Genomic DNA, 25,028 nt, shown 5'->3' with positions numbered 1-25,028 from the left:
ATAGCTGCTGAGAGCACCAGTGGGGAAAGTTTAACAGCCAGCATACTATGCTGATTTCTATTGGAATAAGTGTTTATTTTATTTTTAAAAATTGACTTATGTATGAGATTCACCAACTAAGTTCACTATAATCCTTTCAGTGTTTGTATCCTAAAAATTAAATCCATCTTTGTGAGATATAACTTACTGTTATTGGAAATGTTGTCAGTGTTCAGATGTTTATTAAGGATAATGGTAGCTGGTTTATACATGGCATCTTTGTGTTTCGTCTAGTTTTAAGACCTCAAACTAGTAGTTTGTCTCACTAATTCTCATAATTTTCTATAAGATAAAAAACAAGAAAGTTGTGACTGCCCTCTCTTTAGGATGTGGTAAAGAACCACCCTGAGGGTATCTGCATTGAATCACCATTTAAATTCAGTTTATCAAATATAGATTGATCACATTCCATTCTATGTAATGTCTCTAGATTTATTAAAATGAATAAAACATGACCCCTGTCTTCGCAGATCATATAATGATTGAGGAAGCCAAGTATGTACCTCATTTTAATGCAATCTGTTGAGCATTCTGAAAGAGATATGGGTTGGATAACATCGGAACTCTAAAGAGGAACATTCAACCAGCTATGGAAGGAGGTTAAACCAATGGAGAGATACTTGGAGAGATAATTCTTAAGCTATCAAAAGATGAGTAGAAGGCAGCCAGGCAATAAGAGATGTCCAGCTGTGTGGAGCAGCAAGAAGAGAGGTGTAAAGGCACAGATATGATTAAAATGGTCATCTCTCCTAGTATGTTATATGGCAGTGAAAAAAGAATGCTTCTTGAAGAAAAGATAAGTCTTACTGAATTAGGTGAATGTTGGTAGAAGTCTTGAAGCAGGGGTGCCTGGGTGGCTCAGTCAGTTAGCATCTGACTCAGGTCATGATCTTGGGTCATGGGATTGAGCCCCCTCCCCATCAGGTTCCACACTCAGTGCAGAGTCTGCTTATCAATTCTCTCTTTCCCTCTGTTCCTCCTCCCCCTCCCTCCCTTTCTCTCTCTCAAATAAATAAATAAAATCTTTAAAAAAAAAAGAAGTCTTGAAGCATAAGTACAAATGAGCCAAATAAAGAATTGAGAAAGGACATTTTCTAAACATAAAGAATAGCATTCAAAGATTATATTTATAAACTTGTTTGATGTACATTTGCATGGCATCAGGCAAAATGAATTTAGGAATCAATGGTCCTTTTTTCTCCATTCTCTACACTGTAAGTAGGCAATGCATTGATTCCTACTTCTTTGAACTCTGTGTAAAGTCATATAAACATTAAATTTCAAAACTAAAGGAAATTTAGATATGATGTCATTCAGAATCTTATTTTCTAAATGAAGAAACTGAGGCTCAGAAGGATGAGATGACTTGTTTAAGGAGAGCTCTTTGTGATTTTCAGAGCCTAGGTAAGATCTGATGCCCCCATGTCAGCAGAAAAACTTGAAAACTATAGTAGTTTTGTATTGTTTCCCTCAATCCCAGTGGATTGCCATTAGAGGCAGTAAAGTCTAGAGGTTAAAATGTTGGCTTTAGAGTCTAAATATCTTTGCTTTCACCAAATACATGCCAAGTGACTTTAGGCAAGTGATATCTTTTTTAGCTTCAGATCTTTCATCTACAAAATGGGGGATAATAATGTAAAATGCTTTGACCATGCTTAGCACATAATAAGCACTCCATACATGTGTTGTTATTATCTCTCTTCAGGTAATCAAGTACTAGCATACATGAGTAGATTGTGGTATGGGCATTCTTAAAATTGATTTGATTATCCAAATCATTTTTAAAAATTTGTTGTAATGACTATCATGTAACCAATTTCACCAAAACCTTTCTTTTTTTTATTATGTTTTGTTAGTCACCATACAGTACTTCATTAGTTTTTGATGTAGTGTTCCATGATTCACTATTTGCATATAACCAAACCTTTCTAAGTTATAATGTTTTAGAACTGCCATGTACACAAAGTCTAAATTATGTGATTTTTTATTATTGTCATTAATAGAGAATGTTAAATTTTTATGAATGAAGTAATATCAAGTACTGGTTAAGGGATTTTAGAGTAAGAATTGTAAATCTATTAATTTGAAATGTGAAAAACATTCCTACCTTAAGCAAAATTTTCTTAAAAAAATACATGTTTCTTCTATAAGGCTATAGGAATGGCTATGTGACCTTGCATCTGATCCCAATCTTATGTTCCACTGCTCTTATTATTTAAACAATACAACAGATTAAAGCTGAAAGCAAAGTGATGTGAATCTCATACTCTAGGAAAAAAAAACACAATCAGTATTACCTTGTATGTCAGACACATGATGGCCTTTGTTCATTTGACAAAACAACTTTAAAGACTCTTAGAAAGGTTTGTCTTGATATAAATTTTCTACCCAGTGGATATTAGACTTTTACTACAGGGCTTTGGATATTAGATAGCTACATATGACATGAGACACCTCAATGCTTCCAAAGTCATTATATTCACTGTTAATGAACTGAAACCTTTAGATCTGTAATGTGGTTCATAAATCAAAGCAACATTTTATACACATTTATGTGATCCATAGTTATGCAGAGAGAAATGAACTAAACAGAACTATTACCATCTTGAGAAAATATGAATTTGTTTTGCAATTTAAATAACAAAGATTTTTAAAAATAATTTACTATGTTTGAAAAATAAATAAATAAATAAATAATAATTTACTATGTTTGGAGGTACAGAGAAGTAATTTCCAAAATGCAGAAGATATGGTTTTTAAAACAGAGGTTTACAGTATATGACCTATAAATAAAACTGTTACATAAAATACCCAGTGAGCAGGTGGTCACATTTCACAAATATAGATTACTGAGTTTGCTTAACATAATAATTTTTAACATAATAATATCCTCAGTGTTAAAATAATAATAATAATGATTATGATGATGATGTCCTCAGTGTTCCTGTATTATGTATGAATTTCTATAAACTATTCTGAGAAAGTTTTCTTTTTATTCTTTTCTCCTATTAAAACAATCTAGTAGTAATAAACATTCAAAGTTCACAAAGTTAGATTATATTCTTTAGGGAGCAAGATGAGAAAACTCCTTTCTTTTCTTCTGGAAAAAGAAATATAAAGGAAATGGGATAATATCAGGAATCTATTTTAGAGACTTACTTTCAGGTCTTTAAAGCTAGAGTTCTTTCTAGCTAGAGTTCTATGAAGTATATTTTCTCTATCCATACTATTCTGCTATGAGAAAAACAGTAATTTCCAGGCACTCCAAAGTTTACATTATTGACCTGATTATTTTACATCCATAATACCTTATCAAAAAAACATGTACACTATATAATTTATAAAGGCCTTCATTAAATGTGTGGTAGAATCCATCAGTAAAACCATCTGGTCTTGAATTTTTCTTTGTTGGGAGATTTAAGATTACTCATTTAATCTCCTTACTTGTAATTGGTCTGTTCATACTTTCTTTTTTTTTTAAGATTTTATTTATTTATTTATTTGAGAGAGAGAGAATGAGAGAGAGCACATGAGAGGGGGGAGGGTCAGAGGGAGAAGCAGACTCCCCACCAAGCAGGGAGCCCGATGCGGGACTTGATCCAGGGACTCCAGGATCATGACCTGAGCCGAAGGCAGTTGCTTAACCAACTGAGCCACCCAGGCGCCCCTGTTCATACTTTCTATTTCTTCATGATTCAATCTTGATAAGTTGTATGTTTCTAGGAATTTTTCCATTTCTTCTAGGTTATCGCATTTGTTGGCATGTAATTGTTTGTAGTAGTTTCTTATCCTTAGTATTTCTGTGGTATCAGTTGTAATGTCTCCTCTTTCATTTCTGATTTTATTTATTTGAGTCTTCTCTCTTTGTTTTAGTGTAGCTAAAGGTTTGTTGATTTTATCTTTTCAAAAACCAGCTCTAAGTTTTGGTGATCTTTTCTGTTGTCTCTTTAGTCTCTATTTACTTTTGCTCTGATCTTTATTTCCTCCCTTCTACTAACTTTGAGCTTAGTTTGTTCTTTTGCTAGTTCTTTGAGATCTTACTTTTTTCTCAATGTAGGCATTAATCGCTATAAATATCCCTTTCAGAACTGCTTTTGCTGCATCCCATAAGTTTTGGTATGTTGTTTTTTCAATTTGTCTCAAAATATTTTTAAAATTTCTTCTTTGACACATTGGTTGTTCAGGAGCATATTGTTTAATATCCACATATTTGTAAATTCTACAGTTTTCCTTATTATTGATTACTTTCCCAATGAACACATATATTAAATCATCATGTTGTACACTTTAAATATATAACAATTTTATTTGTCAATTATACCTTAATAAAGCTGAAAAAATATAAATTTCACCTTCTCAGGTTAAAAATGTAAATAAAAAAGAAAAGAAAAAAAAGAAAAGAAAAGAAAAAAACAATTTTTAACATCTGATATTGAAACAAAAGACTTTTTTCTAAAGAATTGATAAATCAAAACAAAAACAAAACAAAAAAAAAACAGCAGCAAATAAAACCCCAAACCTCCATCAATACCTCTTTCCTCAACCATTTTTATTAATTGAAGTTTTACTAAGTTCAGCATATTTTAAAGTGTCTTAAATGTGCATTTTCATAATAAAAGTCAGTCATCTATTAAAACATAGTCTATTGCCAGCTAAATTTCTTTGTCTATCATTTATAATGATTTTTATTTTCTTGTATATCATTTCAGAATAGCTTCCTAAAGTTATGTCACAAATTTCAAAATTTGCATGTTTTGTAACTCTTTTATATACTGACCAAAAAGGATTAAGTGTTATGTAGACTGAAAACATCCTTACAGTGACTGGTTTCTTTGAAAGCATAGTATGTGTGACTATGTATGTGTCTGTGCCTGTGCACATGTATATGTGTGTATACGTGTATGTGTGTAAGGGTGCTAGAGGGAGGGAGGAAAGAAAGGAGAGAGAGAGAGAGAGAGGGAGAGAGAGAGAGGTAAGTGGAGGTGGTGAGAAAACACAGTATAGCTTTTGTTGAGGAGAGAAATCAAGGGGCGCCTGGGTGGCTCAGTCGGTTAAGTGTCTGCTTTCAGCTCAGGTCATGATCTCAGGGTCCTGGGATGGAGCCCCATGTCAGGCTCTCTGCTCAGTGGAGAGCCTGCTTCTCCCTCTGCCTGCTGCTCCCCTTGCTTGTGCTTGCTCTCCCTCTGTCAAATAAATAAATAAAATCTTTAAAAAGGGGGGGCAGAATTCAAGTGAAGTATACTAAAATTCAAGGAAGTGAAGTAATGTTAACTCTTCATTCTTGGTGGGCCTAACCACCAAGATATAAATTAATGAGACTGTTAAATTTTAATTTGAGGATAGATGTGGAAAAGTTTTCTGTAGTAACTTTTCTTTCACGTCCACTAAACAGTGAATATATTGACCTATTAAAAATATAATTTACTTCAAGCATAAGTGAATTCCTCAAATATGGAATAACTTTTGGCAAACAGCCTTTATTATGCCTTGATGTAATTCAAATGAAAGTTAATTGATTCTTTAGGAGTACAAGTCATTTTTGTTGTTTTATCCTAACCTTTGATTCCATTTCAAAATGCTTCTTCTGGTTTCTATTATTGTCATCGTCATTGTTGTTGTTTTAGACTTGACTAAAGTATCTTTTGCATCATCTTATCAAAGGAAAAAGAACATTAAGTTCCTTTTATTGGGAAATTAAAGTTATATCTACACTCAAATTTTTGTTATGGGAGCATTCTCTTCACTGTAGCAAACATGCTTTTGTTTATACAATTAACTGTAAGTCACTTGGATCTATAGAAAATAATTGTATGTCTGTGACTTACATATTTATTTTCACTAAGGCCTAATCAGGAAGATGGAAAAATTTAAAAAGTCTAGCCTCTGGTTTTCTTCTCCCTCTCAATAAGTAAATACAACCATCTTTCAATACTAGTTTCCATTTTGGAAGTACATCAGCAAGAAGGTAATTTCTCTGTGAAAGGTAATTTCTCAGAGTTTGTTATTACCTATTTCTTGGATCTATTTGATTTCCACCCAAGTTTTTCTCCCTGATTTTCTGGCTTTAAGATTATTTTTGAATTCCTTTTGTATTTACAAGTGATGTGCTTGACAGATAGGTTACAAGGATTGTTATACATGCAGTAGAGTGTTTTTAAAAATTACTCACTTTGCTTATGAGCCAGTTTATTGTCCTTTGTGCAAAGTAACAAGCCATTCTATCATGGATGAAAGATCTTGATTTGAGCATTTACAGTGTACAACTCCTTCATGGCTGAAAGCTTCTAGTAATTTCAATCTTTCTGTCACCCATACAAATCCCAGGTCTACATATAGAGTCTGATTATAACAGATAAAGATTTATTTTTCAATTATTAGTTGCAATAGTTTCTTCTTTTATTACTAATATAAATTTATTGAAATAAAATTAATATACAGTGTGATATTGGTTCCAGGCATACAACATCCTGATTCTATAATTCTATACACTACTCAGTGCTCAGCGCAATAAGTGTAGTTAACATCTGTCACCAAACAATGTTATTATAATCTTTTCTTCCAGGTATAGAATTTAGTGATTTATCACTTACATACAACACCCTGTGCTCATCACAAGTGCCCTCCTTGATGTCCTATTTAACCCATCCCTGCCACCCCCAACCACTTCCCCTCTGGTAACCATCAGTTTGCTAAGAGTCTGTTTCTTGGTTTGCCTCTCTTTTCCCCCCTATGTTCATTTGTTTTGTTTCTTAAATTCCACATATGAGTGAAATCATATGGTATTTGTCTTTCTCTATTTCTTTTTTTTAAATTTATTTATTTTTTCAATTTTAGTTGCAATAGTTTCTTGATTAAATGTCTCTATTACCAACGGTGTTCCACCCCTTCATGGCCTCCACCTCCCCCTTTATCTAGCTGCCATTAGAAAAATCATTACTTGGCAATAAAACACAATTTCAGATTTTTGTATGAACTGGGGTTCTCTGTCAGCTTATTTTAATTAGTTCTTTCATTTTTAACTTATCACTAAAGTTTAAAGACATTATATATGACATTTCTTAATGTCAATTATAAATGCAAATGGTTATACATTTGGAGAAATATCCTATAGTAAATTTTAAGGGTTCATTCTTGGGATGTTCTTATCATGAATGAAAAAGCCAGATTTTTACAACAGAAAAACTACTCCCTGGGAGTGAGCTACTTATATTGCATTTTGGAACTACTACAGTTTGATTTAGTAAAATGTTAACATAGTAGTTTAATGGCGGGGGAAAATCTGACTCTGCTTTTCTTAGCCAAAGAAATAGATTGAATAATGAAAAATTCTTACTGACAATAGGAAATACCCTGATACATTTGCAATTACAGTGTTCCTCTTAATCCAGTATCTCACTATGTGTTATTACCTTTGCAACCCCCATAATACCTTGTACTAATTAGAGTTATTCTTGCTTTCATTTTGAGGACCAGAAAATGAAAAAGTAATTTAATTTTTCAAGGTCATGGATCATAACTATCTTAGAGACTGAAATAAAAATCTATTATTTAGATAATATGTAATGTGTTTCTTTTTTTTTTAAGATTTTATTTATTTGGGGCGCCTGGGTGGCTCAGTCGTTGGGCGTCTGCCTTTGGCTCAGGTCAGGATCCCAGGATCCTGGGATCGGGCCCCGCATCGGGCTCCCTGCTCAGCGGGAAGCCTGCTTCTCCCTCTCCCACTCCCCCTGCTTGTGTTCCCTCTCTCTCTGTGTCTCTCTCTGTCAAATAAATAAATAAAAAATCTTTAAAAAAAAAAAAGATTTTATTTATTTATTTGAGACACAGAGAATGAGAGAGACAGAGAGCACATGAGACGGGGGAGGGTCAGAGGGAAAAGCAGGCTCCCCGCTGAGCAGGGAGCCTGATGCGGGACTCGATCCCGGGACTCCAGGATCATGACCTGAGCCGAAGGCAGTCGCTTAACCAACTGAGCCACCCAGGCGCCCTGTAATGTGTTTCTTAAGCAATTTCTGTCATTATTCTCCATCAATTCTCTTAACCAGTAAATAACAGGTTCTAACAAATGAATATAACTAGCAAGCGAAATCACAGGGAAAGCCATGATAATAAATATTTGGTAGATTCATGGGTCCTTGGCACTTTACAAACTATTTTCATGCCCATTACCTCATTCGTTTCTCAGAACAAACTTAGAAGCCGGTAAAGTACGTATATTTATCCAAATTTTAGAGGTGTGAGATGTAATACTCAGAGAGGTTAAATTACTTTTCCAAAGTCAGAACTAGGAAACAAAAGACCCAGGATTCTAATGTAACTCCAAACATAGCAATATTAATACTAAAGCATAGTACAAACCCACATCTTATAATTTGTCTCTAGATAAATGTCTAAGCATTCTTGTCAGAATTCAAACATCATTTATCAACTAATTTCATTTTAATTAAATGCACCTTAGCGATACTCACAAAACTATGGACAGTAAGAAACAAAGTATTCAGAAATTATAGATTTGAAAAATTCTATTATACCTGAGTATTTGTTCTATCCAGTTAGTTATACCCCAATGAATTTTATATCTGTTATTTAGTTAACTGAGAGGAATATTATTAACCATATTTTATATATGAGGAAACAGACTCTGAAACGTTTAATAACTTACCTCAGATTGCAGTTTGTATCTTGGTGGAGCCAGAATTCAAAGAAATATCTGTCTGTCCTTCAAGGCTTTGCTCATTCCTAAGCCATGTAAACAAGCAAGAAAAGAGTTATTTTTTCAGGGATGCCTGGGTGGCTCAGTTGGTTAAGCAACTGCCTTTGGTTCAGGTCATGATCCCAGGGTCCTGGGACTGAGTCCCATATCAGGCTCCCTGCAAAGCAGGGAGCCTGCTTCTCCCTCTGCTTACCTCTCCCCCTGCTTGTGCTCTCTTTCTCGCTCTCTCTGACAAATAAAATATAAAAAAAGAGTTATTTTTTCAATAGTAGGAATCTTTTCTCAATGTATACATATATCAAATCATTACACTGTACACTTTACATATATTACAATTTTATTTGTCAATTATACCTCAAAGCTGAAAAAATTTGATATTAGGTGCTTCCTCAGATAGGCACTATTTTCACATTTCACATATAAATGTTTTTGTTAAATATATAGGTTACCCTAAATAAGATTCATCAGATACTTAAGAATTCAAGATAAGAGGTATTTTGCAGAGCTTGAGGTTTATAGGAAGAAACTTAATGATAAGTTTGAGATGTATTTATATATTTCTTCTATATTTTAGAGTAAATGTGGAATAAATCTTTGCTGAGGGTTAGCATCATACACTCTGTTAGGCTCTGAGGATACAGAGATGTTTAAATCATGGTTCCTCTCCTTAAGAAGCTAATAGGAGATTCATTCATTGATTTATTCAAGAAGTATTTATTGAGCATCTAATGGAAAGATGGGCACAAAGAAAATGAGGTGTATATCTACTTCAGTACTTTGATCACTCATGAAATAGAAGGGACTTATTTCTGGAACTTTAAATCATTCTAAGTTTTTCATTTTTTAAAGTTCCATGTCAACTTAAAAATATTTGTTAACAGCACCATTTTCAAATGCTCCCAAAGAAAAAGCAGCATTATTTTCACTCATTTATGCTGCATAATGAATATATGTTGAGAGTCACCATCTGCCCCAGTTTTGCTTAGTGATATAGTGCTGTCAAGACTGTTAATTGCCAAGGTCAGAGGGTTTGGGGATAGCTGAACTTCAGTGTGACATCTTGGGCCAATTTACACATTGCAGCAAATATAATTGAGTCTTGCAATAATATATGTATGTGGCCATTTTAACTTGTCCCAATAATATCTGCTTATCTGGTCAAGCAAACAAAGTATTCTGTGAAATTGCCTACCTTCATGTCCTGAGTTTTGTAAATCAATGAGTCAAAAGCTCAGAGAGGATTAAATTAATCCATAATAAAAGCACAGGGCTCAAAAAAGATAAATAAATGTCTTCTGTTTCCCTCTTTCTGTATAGTATTATAACTCTGGATCTCTGTTTTGTTGGCAGAGACTGTAAAATTAGATAATTCATATATTTATATGCTTCCAGTAATAATACTTTTATTAGTATGAGAATTCAAGACATTCTATCTTCTTTTTTTTACCATTGCTGGTGTCAGTGTGTCAATAAAAGTTGGAATGTCTGATTCCTCCTAATCCTCAAATGGTTATAAAGTGACACATTTTATTTACACTTTTAAAATGCATATTTAATTCTTTTCTTCTGTGAACATCAATATTTTTCTGCTCAGTGGATGAATATTGAGTAGGGCAACTTGCCAGCTCTCCACTGGAGAATTGAGATCTGGCACTCCCTCCACTTTCAAAACAGGCTCAAGCAAGGCTCCTTGTTCACATAGGGCTCACATTAACAAGTAAACTCAAAATATCTTCAAACAACATGAAACACCCTGCTTTATGTACTTAAAGAAGGTCAGTAGTCTTTCTCATGCCAAGGAAAGCATATGATTTAAATTTCAGAACATGATTTCATCTAAAACTTGCAAAAATGTTTTTGACTGCAAAGTTAAAAAAGAAAGGAGAGTTGTTGCTGTTTGCATATGTTAACTCAATGTATTCAGTAACATTTCTCTAACAACCACAAATTGTTGCATTCTTTATGGTCTACAATGTAATTTTTTAAAAGTTATTAAGCTTCCCAAATGACATTTTGTACTTTTGTGATAAACCAGCTTTCCTACTAAGGAAATAAAGAATATTTGAAACTCCATGGCAAGTAGCAGTAGGTGGGGAAAAAAAAAAAACTTTATGAATATATACAAGAACAGCATGTTTAAGTGCTTAATTTTATTACTGTAAATTTATTTTGATTTGTCTTTGGAACCCAGCAGGAACAGAAGAGAGAAACCGCATGCAAGAGAACAAAAATAGCTCATTTAGGTGCATAAGGTTCTGTAGATGTAAATTAATCTCTCCTTCATTTCAAAGCCTAGAGAGTTTATTCTCTATTGTTACCAATGATGTTTCCATCTATTACCTTGTTTTCATTCTTTCTACTGTTGGCATAATTTGTACAAAGACAAAAGAGACTGAACCAAATTTTGAAGTCTTGATAGTTCTAGTCCAATTCCCTTTGTGTGAACCAGGACTCTATACACATTCCAAAGGGAAGCAGAGTGTTCCAGGGATTTTTTTTAAAAGATTTCATTTATTTATTTGGGGAGGGGGGGAGAGAAAGAGAACGAGCAAGGGGGAGGGGCAGAGGAGCCCGACATGGGGCTTGATCCCAGGACCCTGAGCCGAAGGCAGATGCCTCCCCAGGGTTTTTTTTTTTTCTTTTAATTTATTTTCTTTTTAAATAAAAAACATATATTTTAGATGTACAACCTGATGATTTGCTATGCATACACACAGTGAAATAATCACTACTATATTCATTGTAGCATTAGTTACAATAGCCAACACATCAAAACTACCTAAGTGTCCATCAAAGGATGAATGAAGAAATTACAAGGTATGGATGTATAGTGAAATATTTAGCCTTAAAAAAGAAGGCAATCCTGTCATTTGCGACAGCATGGATGAACTTGGAGACAATAAACTAAATGAAATAAGCCAGACACAGAAGAAAAAGACTGCATGATCTCACATATCATCTAAAAAAATCAAATACACAGTAGCAGAAAGTAGAACAGTGCTTACCAGAGGCAAGGAGGTGGGGGAAATGGGGAGATGTAGGTTAAAGGGCACAAAACAAAGAGTTTTGAAGTGACCAATATAATCAGTTAGAGTTATCAGTCTAGTTGCCTAGTGTTTTTTTACAACAGTAAGACTTTAGCTACTTACAAACTCAACATGTTGAAAAGCTTAAAATTTTATTGAATCATTACTATCATTATTCACATTTATTGAATGCCTACTAGGTGCAGTGCCCTGTGATCCACTCTAGTCAAATATAATATCTAACTGGTTTGAATGCAATTTTCTTGGAATTTTAAACCAGATGTTTTGACATAATATGGACAGGACCCAAGTTCTAGAAATTCAAACCTCTTGATTTTTTTTCTTATTTATTTTTCATGTTTTGTAGTCCCATTAGTAATTTCTTAGGACATTTGGATATGAACAAATATACTATTTACTTTTAAGTTTCCCACATGCATACAGAATGCTTTCCCAAATCATGTCAACTCCTTATATTTATACTATCGCTTGGGTACTGCCCAAACTAAGGGTATCTGCCTGCAAAAAGCAATGATGCTGAAGGCAGTTCTTTAAAGCAGAATAGTTTTTCTTGTCAAGATAAATGGTTAATGAGAACATTTGGATGAGATGAAATTACAAACCTCTACCTCTTTCAATGCTCTATCCTCCATCCCTCTCTCTGTATTTTTTATCCTTTACTAAGTTTCTAAAGAATGAGAACAATGATGGTGCTGGAGTAGCTTCCTGTTTTCCCTAATACCTACCACTATATTCTGTTTAGGAATTATTAACATGAATTTTAGCATTATTAACTAACAAATTCGAAAGTCTACTGTATCTGTTATATCTTCCAGTATAAGTATAAGCCAAAGAATACTAACGGTTTGTACTTGCAGCTGCTATTATGAATAAATCAAAAAATAGATATATCTTAAAGGAATTTTGCAAGTCATGAGGGTGCTTTTTACTGAGCCCTCTCAAATTCATTTGTTCAGTATTGAAACAATTTAAAAATCCCCCTCCTTACTCTCTCTGCCTTTTTAAATTTTCTTTTCTCTTTTAATTCTTAAGTTCAGAATATTGTAGTCACTTGACTAATTCTTCTTCATGTTCAGGCAATACACAATATGCAAGTCTTGTTAGTATTATTTAGACATGTTTGTACCCCAAATTTATTCCCAGGGAAAGTATGTCATTCTAAAACACTATTCCCCTGTGACTGGATTATTACAGCCTACTTGTCTCTACAGTCCGTTTTCCCCTAATTAAACCCACCAGTAAACCATGGCTAATCTAATTTTCTTCAAATGATACACCCATTGTATCATTCATCTTTTCAAAAACCTATGTTATTTCCCTATTTGCTGGTACTACTCTTCATGACTTCCAAGGCCCTCTATAAATTGGGTGACCCTTAGCTTAATTGTTCAAGTCAATTTCCCACTTTTCCATAACACAATTATTCTGCTTCCATTAGGCTATTTTTTACATGATGCTGCTCATATTGTCCAAATAACCTTCAAGGTTCAAGAAGGCCACATCTGTTCCATGAATTCTCTCCATATCACAGCCTGTAGTGAGTAATTTCCTTCTCTACTCTCCTATAGGGTATTTTATAACTTCCTTATGATTCTTTATGTTGGCACTTAATTTTATAGTTGAGAATTTAAAAAATTATTTTAAGTGCTGTATTATTTTCATCCTATCTTCCTAACCAAAGTAGAAGCTTTCTGAAGGCATTGGACATTATTTTACAGATGCTTTACAGAATTTAACATATCATTACACATTTAATAGATCCTTAATGAGTGTCTATTGATAAAGAGTGTATCAATATTTATTGATAAGGAGAGTTAAATGAGTTAAATCTCATTTCTGAATTTTTCATTTACTGCCACCAGACCATACATCCCAGTAAATGAGAATACTTGCCATGTATGCCTTCTTCCGTTATTTAATTTAGCAGGAAAAAAGTGTTTCCTTGTTTTACATAGCCTGTCCACTTAAAAAAATTTACCAAAATTAAGCTAATAATCTATGCTTTATTAGAAGAGACTTTGGCAATTTTGCACAGATTTGATAGTCATCACCTATTTTACACTATAGGTAGTTGAACATTTCTAAATATAGATCAAATATGCCTTCATTTTTCTTTTTATTGTCATATGTGTGGCCTCCACATTCTTAAATACATGATTTAGAGCAATATATAACATACTTGTATTTTTCTCTTAGAGTCTTAATTACTAATTTTCAGAGTAGGAAAGTACCTTAGAGTTTATCTAATTCAAATGACCTAATGATTGAATCTCTTATGTGAAATTTATTTGCTCAACACATTTTCATCGAATACCTCACATATACTAGTTGCTCAAGCAGATAGTACTTGACTACATGTGATGACTTGCAATTCAACCGTGTGAAGCTGCCTATTCTATCATAGAATGCCTTGTTGGAGAAGTCCCCCTTGTATCTCACTGAAATCTGCTCTCTGGAATTTCCTTTGTTGGTCTCATTTTAGCTATTAGAAAAAACATAAAACAATTCTAGTATCTCTTCTGGAGGACAAGCCATTGATATTTAAAATAACTCTCATGCACAATTCACAGCGCTTACCAGAGCACATACCCTCCCGAGTGTCTATCACCCAGTCACCCCATCCCTCCCACCCCACCCCCCACTCCAACAACACTCAGTTTGTTTCCTGCGCTGTGAATTGTGCAAGACTGTTGAATCTCAGATCTGTACCTCTGAAGCAAATAATGCGATATATGTTGAGAAAAAAAAAAGAAGAAGGTAGCGGGAGGGGAAGAATGAAGCGGGGGAAATAGGAGGGGTAGACAAACCATGAGAGACGATGGACTCTGAAAAACAAACAGGGCTCTAGAAGGGAGGGGGGTGGGAGGATGGGTTAGCCTGGTGGTGGGTATTGAGGAGGGCACATTCTGCATGGAGCATTGGGTGTTGTGCACAAACAATGAATCATGGAACACTTCATCTAAAACTAATGATGTAATGTATGGGGATTAACATAAGAATAAAAAAAATAACTCTCATGCTACCCTGGAGTATTATTTCTCTTCCCTTTGTCACACCACTTCAACTCTTCCCACAGTTTCCAAAATGATATGGTTTCAGGTCTCCTCATCATCCTGCTCATTCTACCCTAAATATGTTCCAGTGCTGTTCTTATCAAGCTCATCAGATCTAATGATCATATTTTGCAACATCCCCTTTACTGAATTTCAATTCATATATAATATAGCCTATCTAGACACATAATATATCAAAAACTACATTTCTTGAACTTTAATATAAATGACAAATGCAATAAAATAAAATGTTTAAAATGTGTAAGGTACAACTAAACTTTAAGACAAAAAAAAACACACCCTCAAGTTCTCCAAGTGTCCGCTTGGGGGAAGCAGCCCCCCCCAACAATGCCCTGATAATGCACCCTTCTACTGGGTCAATAAAGTGGCCAATTTTGAATGCAGCACCACACATATAATCTAACCTACTTATACTTATGAAGAGTAAAATTATCTCTTGCTTCATTCTATGTACTGCTCTTCTATTACTACAGCCTAAAATCAGAGGACTGTTATTCACTCTTTGAGCTTACTATCAAATAAAATCCCAAAGTTTCTAAGTGTGAAGCCACATTGCTTCCATTTTACATTTAAATATTTTAATTAAATATACAAATACAGTGCATATTCCCATTAAATGTAACCATGCTAGATGTGGAAAATTGCACCAATTTATTATATTATATATACATGTGTATTATATATATTTCTGTTAGGTATATTATTCACTCTGCTTAAATTTTGATCACTATTTTTAAATTTGATCACTATTCCTTTCATTTCCTCATCAAAAAAAAAAAAATGGAAAAGAGAGAACCACCTAGCAAACCTTTAGGAAATATACTGAGAATATATAGCATAGTTGAGACAATATGGCTAACTGTTTAAGAATGTTCATCCCAGAGTCACAGTATTTGGTATAATCAAAGCTTTGCTACTTTACTGGCTGTGGGCAAACTTGGAAAACTCTATGTCTTAGTTACCTCATTAGCCAAATGAGGTTGAATATAGTATTTTCATAGAGTTGTTTTAAAAAACTAAGATGATAGATCCTGGGTCTGGTGCTTGGTAAATGTCTAGTAAATATTTTAATGTTTCAATAACTTAAGTCATGTACTGTGTTGAGTCAGTACCCAGTCATCCTTCTGGTTGAATCAACTATTCACAAATCTGGGAAACATTAGTTCCCTAGTGTATACATTATTTATTACTGTGGAACAAATTACCCCAAAATATAGTAACTTAAAACCAAACAACAACAACAAAAAACATTTATTATCTCACACTTTCTGTAGATAAGGAAAACATGGGTATTTCTTATCTGGGTTTCTACAGCTCAGGGTCTTTCATCAGGCTGCAGTTAAGGTGTCAACCAGTGCTGTGGCCTCATCTCATAGCTCACTTGGGGGCAGGGGAGAGGAAACCACTTCCAAGCTCACTCATGGGGCTGTAGGCAGACTGACTTCATCTCCTTACCAAGTGGGTATCTCCATAAGGCAAATTCACAATATACAGCTGGCATTCTCTCAGAGAGAGCCAGTGAAAGAATAAGAAAGAGAGGGAGGGTGGGGAGGGTAGAGAGGAATGTCACAGTCTTTCAGGGAAGTGACATCCCATTATCTTTGCCATATTCTATTGGTTACAGTCAAGTCACCAGGCCAGTTCAATGCAAGAGGAGGAGCTTACATAAGGGCATGGAAACTAGGAGGCAGGGATCATTGGGAACCACCTTAGAGGTTACCTACCATACCTAGCAAAATGCTGACAGGGCAAAATAGGAAGGTCTGGGGACCACCCAGATTTCGGTAGCTCTCCAAATCACTCAGCAGCCAGGCACTGGGACTGGAGCATATTGTCTTACCTGGTCCCATCCTCATGGCCCACTTACCCTTTTTTCTGTGCTGGTAAAGGCTAAGAAAAGACTATTGTAGTAGATACAGTGCAATGGGGGAAAAGGCACGGGCCTTGGTTGGAATCTCATCTCTACTAATTAGTTATTTCAGTTCACTAAACCTCAGTGTCTTCATCTGTAAAGTTGAAAGAATGCCCTTTATTGTGCAGATTTGTTGTGAAGAACAGAGACAATATATGTAAAACCATAGTGCAACATAGGTTATCAAAAATCAGAGGCTATTATAATTAAATATAAAATATGTATATTTTAAAATATATTCAAATATATATGAATGACAAATTTTAATTTAAAACATATATGATGTACCCACAGGTCCTTCAAAAGTTCCTGATATATAGTAGTTATCCCTATAAGTGTTTGGTGAATAAATTTGACCTCCTTTCCTGACCCTTCCATTATATTACTTTATCATACTAGAATGGCAATTCATTGAAGGGAAAGACTTTATGTCTCATTAATATTTGTATTTCCCAATATCTAATACCTTCTTAGCATATCATATGCATGTAATAAATCATTGTAGAATAAATGCAACCATTAATCATTAATCATTCACATTTCAAACTACCTTATTGCCCTATCATCTCACCCAGTTTTCAAAACCCATTTTTCTCCATATATGTGATAAATTCAAATGTATGTTCTATAATATGTTTATTTAGTTAGATGACATATTGTAAAGTAATTGTTTTGTCTTTAAGTTACTTCTTTAAGAATAGTATTATAAGGTCAGCCTGAAGCAAATTAGGATATAAGCAAAGTCAATATTCTGTGATCTTCCCTCATTTTCTGATTTTTTTCTTAAAATATTTTAACCATTTTCTTCTCCTTCTGTTGCTCTTTTCTTCATGCCCTTTTCTTCTAGGCAATCTTTCCTATCTTTGATCCTATCAATATTGATGATAACAAGTCAATAACACCTTCATGTATATTCATGTATTTACATTTCAAGATCTGCTGAGAGAGGAACTCTAATGGTAGTATTTATGATATTGTGATACCTAAAGTGGGGGAAACTTATAGAAATACTGGGGTTTTCTTCCCTGTCCTCAAATTCAACATTTCCTATTCTACATCAGTCTATGATAATTAAAACTTTAGGGTTTCTGGGCGCCTGGGTGGCTCAGTTGGTTAAGCGACTGCCTTCGGCTCAGGTCATGATCCTGGAGTCCCGGGATCGAGTCCCACATCGGGCTCCCTGCTTAGCAGGGAGTCTGCTTCTCCCTCTGACCCTCCTCCCTCTCATGCTCTCTGTCTCTCATTCTCTCTCTCTCTCAAATAAATAAATAAAATCTTAAAAAAAAAAACACTTTAGGGTTTCTAACGGTTTTTGTTGCTCAGAGTTCACAGGTAATAATCCATTTATATGTTTTATATGCCTTTTTCCATAATTAACTGAGGTAGCTTTTAAGAATAAAATTCAACATTGATAGATGAATGGATAAAGAAAACGTGGTATATGTATACAATGGAATATTATTCTCTCATAAAAAAGAATGAAGCCTTGCCATTTGCAACAACATGGATGGAGGTAGAGAGTATAATGCTAAGTGAAATAAATCAGTCAGAGAAAGACAAATACCATATGATTTCACTCATATGTAGAATTTAAGAAACCAAACAAATGAGCAAGGGGAAAAAAAAGAGACAAACCAAAAAGTAGACTCTTAAATATAGAGAACAAACTGATGGTTTGCAGAAGGGAGGTGGGTGCGGAGGGGATGGGTGAAAGAGGTGATGGGGATTACAGAGTATACTTATCATGATGAGAACTGAATAGTATATAGAATTGTTAAATTGCTATAGTGTACACTTGAAACTAATATAACACTGTATGTTAACTATACTGGAATTAAAATTAAAAACTTAGTTAAAAAAAGAATAAAATTCAAAAAATCAAATTCAGGATCAAGAAAGAGAAAAAGTGGAAAAGTTGATATAGCTGCTATGATTAAATATCACATTTGTGTTTGTGCTTCCTAGCAGCGAAGAGAGAAAGAAAAAAGTAAATTATTGTTACCATATACTGAACACATATTATGTGCCAGAAACTTTGCTAGGTGCTTTGATACAATACCTATCTTCACTCCAACCATGGAGAATAGGTATTATCCTCATTTTACAGATGAAGTTACTAAGGTTGGAAAAACTATCTTGCCTAGTGTCACAAAACTAAACTCCTAAGTGGAGCCAAGATTCAAATCACGGACTCTCTGACTTCATAGTCTGCTCTCTTATATATTTCTCATGGTCAGAAAGGAGAAAATATAATAATTCCACAGAGATAAAAGATTTTGGCATTAAATTATAAAATTAATTTTCTGTGTGACATTGTATAAAGAGGACACTGAGCAATATGATAAATGGTGCCCTTCATAACAGATTTACAATAAATGCAGAAGGGATATCCATATAACTGGCTCTTTTTTAAATGACCTTTAATAACTGCCTAAAGCATAACATTAAAGTGCAAGTGAGTGAACTGATTCAGCAAGTACTAAACTAATACGATCCTGTGATCCAGTCGTCTGGTAGCCTGAGGTAATTCAAGAATAAAACTGAAAGTACATGAATCAGGCTTCAGAATGCTACTATATTTTATTAGCAAGGGTTTGGATAAAAGCTGAATTCATTTGTTTATTCATTCAGCAAATGTGTCTGGACCATCTATATGCCAGGTACTGTGCTAGGTTCTAGGAATCCAAATATGTTTTTAAAAAATACTTCTACTTAGAAGAAGGTAGCGGGAGGGGAAGAATGAAGCGGGGGAAATAGGAGGGGTAGACGAACCATGAGAGACGATGGACTCTGAAAAACAAACAGGGTTCTGGAGGGGAGGAGGGTGGGAGGATGGGTTAGCCTGGTGGTGGGTATTGAGGAGGGCACATTCTGCATGGAGCACTGGGTGTTATGCACAAACAATGAATCATGGAACACTTCATCTAAAACTAATGATGTAATGTATGGGGATTAACATAAGAATAAAAAAAATACTTCTACTTAAAAGGGTTTGCACTTATTTTAGAATTAGACAAGTCAATCCCTGCAATGAAGAATGTTAAGTGCTATAAGGGAAGTATGTACTATTGTACAAAAGCCCTTAAACCTATCTGGCAGAGTCAAAGAGGTTATCATAATGGAGGTAACTTTTGAGATATGACTTGAAGGTAGCAAAAGTTCATCCCTCCAAGCTGTGTTAAATTAGAGGTTGTTGATCAAATAGCATGAAGGATTGGGTTCTGATTTACCCAGTTAAACAGAGATCCAGGGTCTCTGAAATTTCAGTCAGCATTATTCAGCAAATACTGATTCTTTCTATGATATGCTAGACACAGGAGATACAGTAGTGAGCACAATCGATAATTCTGTACTTATGGAGTTTTTGTTCAATCTTTTGGTAGATAGGGATATTAAACAAAGAGTCGCAGAAATAACCATGCAATTTCACCTGTGGTAAATTCCATTAAAGTTAAGGGGATTCCTATGTATGATAGACCTGACCTAGTCTGAGGAGTCAAAAAGTGTTTCCCTAAGAAAATGACACCTTAACTAAAACCTGAAAGGTAGGGCGCCTGGGTGGCTCAGTCATTAAGCATCTGCCTTCAGCTCAGGTCCTGGGATCAAGCCCCTCATTGGGCTCCCTGCTCAGCGGGAAGCCTGCTTCTCCCTCTCCCACTCCCCCTGCTTGTGTTCCCTCTCTCGCTGTCTCTCTGTCAGATAAATAAATAAAATTCTTTTAAAAAAATTAAAAAATTAAAAAAATTAAAAAAAATAAAACCTGAAAGTAAGGAGTTAGCATGGTAAGGTTCCTGTGTAGGGTAAAAGGTGGGGAGACCACACAGATAGAAAGCATTCCAGCCACAGAGAACAACATGCCAAAAAGGATCCAAGGCATGAAATTATATAATATCACTGATGAAATTTAAAATGGCCAGTGTGTCTAGAGCAGGAAAAGTAATGAGAAGAAAGTAGAAATGTGGCTGGAGAATATAGGTCATATCATACTGGGCCTTATAGGCTGCATTAAGAATTGAGGTCTTTATCCTAAGACAATAGCATTGGTTTGTTTAAATCAGTACAGTGACATGACCATATTTGCATTCTGAAACATCACTCTGACTGCAGTGTAGAAAACCGAATGGAGGAGAGCAAAAATGGTTGTAGGAAAATCAATTAGGAAGCCATTGTAGTTGTCTTGTCAAGACAAAATAGTGGCTTAGGAAAAGGTGGTAGTAATGGAGAGAGTGAGAATTGAGTGGATTTGAAAATGTTAACAAGAAGGATACTGGGCCAGAATATAAGGAAGCACTGTATGTCAAGAATAATTCTTAGGACTCTAGTTTGCACAGCTGGATGGATGGTGGTACTATTCATTAAGACAGGAAGTAATATATTAAAAAAAGAAGACAGGAGGCAATAAAAGTTCAGGTGTGTAGGGGTCAAAATCAAGATCTTGAGTTTATACATGCTGAATATGAAGTTCTGTTTTGATATCCAAAAAGTCAAGTAGGAAGTTGGACATGTCATTTCAGGACAAAGATAAAGAATTAGAAGAAATTGGTATATATGGTGGAGTTGAAGCTAGGAGTAAGTTGGTATCTAAGTTAGGAAAAATAATAACTTGGTATCTATATCCAATTAAGACACTACAGAACATGGAATAGAATTGCTTATCAATGGACTTCAGGGGCATAATCTCATTCATGCCTTCCTTTATGTACCTTATCTGACATTAGAGCATAATCCAGATACTTTTTTTCAGTCACTTCTGTTCAATTTAACTACTACCAGCAGGTGGGAAAAGCCCTAAATCTAAACGGAGATCTATTCTTTCTATGGGGGTACATATTTATATTGGTATCTATTAGGAGCAGGAATCCCAATCTGGCTGGTTCACAGAAAAAAACCTTCCAAACTACCCCTTGATAATCTACTAGCACACTATAAAGTTGTTCCCACAATACATTTTTCCCATATAAATATTTATCTATAGATTGGAAAGATAATAGAGATTGGTGAGCTGTATGTGAGTACACAAGAAGCTAGCTCTACAAACATTTTATCCCTGCATGTACTAGACTTTGGTGATGGTAAGTGTGCATTGTACTGCAGTGTGCACTCAAAAACCCTCATTACCATAGCCAAGTTGTCCTTGTAAAGCTAAATAAGGGAAAGCAGGGAAAGCCATTAGGGTTTACATGTTCTTAGTGTGTGTATATACTCATTTAATCATCAAAACAACCCCAGAGCACAGGTGATATTATCATCACATGTATAGATAAGGGACTAAATGCAAAGGGAGTATACCAACTGACCCAGTTCCAAGGCCAGCAAACCACAGAACCGGAATTCAAAACACATTATGTGGCTCTGAAGTCCACTCCTTTGACAATTACACTGTTGTGCCTCCCATAAAACATATAATAACACTGAATCTACTCTCTTATTAAACAAAGCCCCAGTTTGGGCTCTGACACATTCCTTCCTCTTAGAGAAGATGGAAAGGTGTAGGGCAAAGCAGAGGTCATGGAGTCAAAATTACCTTCTTCCCTATGATTCTGTTTCTAGTAAATTAAATAATGTGATAAATCTTTCCTTTATTCCCCCATCTGACACCATATGCCTTTAGTAGTGCCTTTGTAGGGGAAACATAGCCTGCTGAGTCATCTCTCCCAGTTTCTGCATCATGAGGTTTGGAGGAAGCCTCCCATCTGACTATAAACCAGGTTCACAGCTGCTTATCTTAGGAGACTTGACAAGGTCACAGCCTGAAATGGTAGGACGGTATTATAATTAGAGACTAGGTGAAAATTTATCCAATGTAATAATTCAAGAACAGTTTGCCTAATGTGTATTATAAATAACAAGGTATCATTATCATATATTGTTTTAAAATAAGCTTAATTAACCATATTACATTTTTTAGTGTTTTGTATTTATTGATAAAGATAATGCAAGGGCTATACCTTCAAATGTAGACAAGATGTCAACAATATCGTTAAGGAGAGCCTTACTTTATATCATTACACAATATATCAAAAATGATTATATAATCCCATTTCTGAAGACAAATGACTTTGTACCTGAGAATCTGCTCCAGTCTATGAAGTCCATATTCATAAGATCTATTTTCGTATAGAAGAATGTATAAAATAAACTTTCATAATTGAATACTTCTTCTAAAAGTCTACTTACTGACCCACCAGTTCTGCTATTATCCCACTTTTCTCTTTCTCGTTTAGCTTTGAGGCTAAAATTAGTAATATTTTCAAAATAATTTGAATCATACCTAATAACCAAACTTATATTCATGCCACCATAGTGAAATAAATCTTCTGCCTTAACTAATTTTAAATTGGTAACCTAACTTGTTTACTGGCTAAATAGATCCTTTTCTTCATTCAGAGATTAGAAAGCTGGACAGACACAGTTGATAAAATTGTCCAATAAGCTGAAAAGAAACACATATAAATATAGATGATAGATGATAGATATAGATAGATGATGATAGATAGATAGATGATAGATAAATAGATAGGTGATAGAAAAATGTCACATAACTTGTTTGAAATTTAACTTCAAACAAGTTATGTGGAATTATTACAAATCAATTCAAATCCTTCACTTTCACAACTCAAGTAATTTGATTTCAAAAATCTTCTACTTTTTGATATTTCATTTTTCTTTCTCTTCTTTATTCTAATAGTTTATTAACAGGACAATCACAAGTTTTATAAACCATTTAGTGCATACCTAGAACTATGTGGTGGTGTGAATGTAGTAGGAAATGTTATGTAACTCCTTGAGGACTTTACAATCTGATTAAGAAAATAACATTTAAACATATGAAGTAACTAAAGAACAGGATGAGACAGTGGTCTGAAACCACTCATATAAGCCCCCACCCAATGAAGGGGAATCTGGTGTAGGTGAGATAGGTATGGCTAATACAAATTCATCAAGGGTATGTTAGTAGCAAAAAGCAGTAATGAATACAGAAATAAATTAGTAATGACCTACAAGATGTTAACACTCATACACAGTGGCCCTCATAGGTAACAAAAATACCTAATAGAGACCCTGACACTCAGAAGGCCATGAAATTTTTTTTGTTATCATGTCATTTTAACTATAAATGTACTGTGTATAACTTTAGGTTTTAGCAGACATTGTGTTTTCCTAAAAATGGAAGGAATCAGATACAAATAAAGGTTCAAATTTGCAAGCTGATATACAACATTCTAAATTTCTCAATATCACTTGACTCTGGTCTTTAAATCTTACATCTTTAAATAAAAAACTCAGAAAAATCTGAAAGTGTAGACAAATGAAATACGTCTCAGGTACCGTATTTTAGATGAAATTATCACACCTCATTTACCAATACAAAATAGTAACCTGAACAGTGACTACAAACACATTATACACAAATATTGCATAAATATATTATCAAAAAAGTGGAGAGACATAATGCCTGGACTATTTTTATGGGTGTTATTTTTACAACAATGTAGGCATATTATATTCCATATTAATTAAAAATAATTTGTAAAAAAGAAAATATATCTCATAGATCATATTTTTGCCTTTATCTATAATTTGGAGTGCTATACATAAGTTGCATTCAGTATTTATTCATTTATTTTAGGAATTCTGACTATATTTCAAAAGTGCACAAGATGCAACATCCGTAAAATTTCCATCATAGGGATAGTTTACATAGTTTTTAAAGAGATAGAAATAGAAAAGTTGTACTTATTGAATAATATAGGGCAGTTGTTAGTCTTCAAAGCTTTGGAGTCAGACATGGATTTCACAACATGACTTTACCATTTACTAGCTGTGTGACCATGGGGGAGTCATTAGTCTTTCCGGGCCTCTGCCCCTCATTTTAAAATATGGTTATAAAAATAGAATCTGCCTCACAAAGTTATTGTGAAGCTGAATGTGCATTTGAAATGTTTAGCACAGTCCTCCAGCCACAAATAGGCTCTCAATAAATAATAATTGTTATAAGAATTTACTTTTACAATTGAAATATATCTATATCTAGCAAGCTGTACCTATCTGTATCTATCCATCTCCCAAATGTTCAGCCTATTTTGTTCTACAACAGTAAAAAGTATGCCATGAAGCCTTACTATATAATATCCATTTTTCTAAGGTGAAATTAAAAATAAAACATATGGTAGATTAAATTAAATAAATTTGTAGTCATTTATTCTCTAGTAATATCATTCTAATTATGAAGTTGTCAACAT

This window comes from Mirounga angustirostris, unplaced genomic scaffold (genome assembly GCF_029215605.1).
Source record: "Mirounga angustirostris isolate CCGP_5_RB_7025 unplaced genomic scaffold, mMirAng1.0.hap1 SCAF_11, whole genome shotgun sequence".
Lineage (NCBI taxonomy): Eukaryota > Metazoa > Chordata > Mammalia > Carnivora > Phocidae > Mirounga > Mirounga angustirostris.
The sequence above is the reverse complement of the archived record's forward strand: the minus strand, read 5'-3'. Positions refer to the sequence as shown.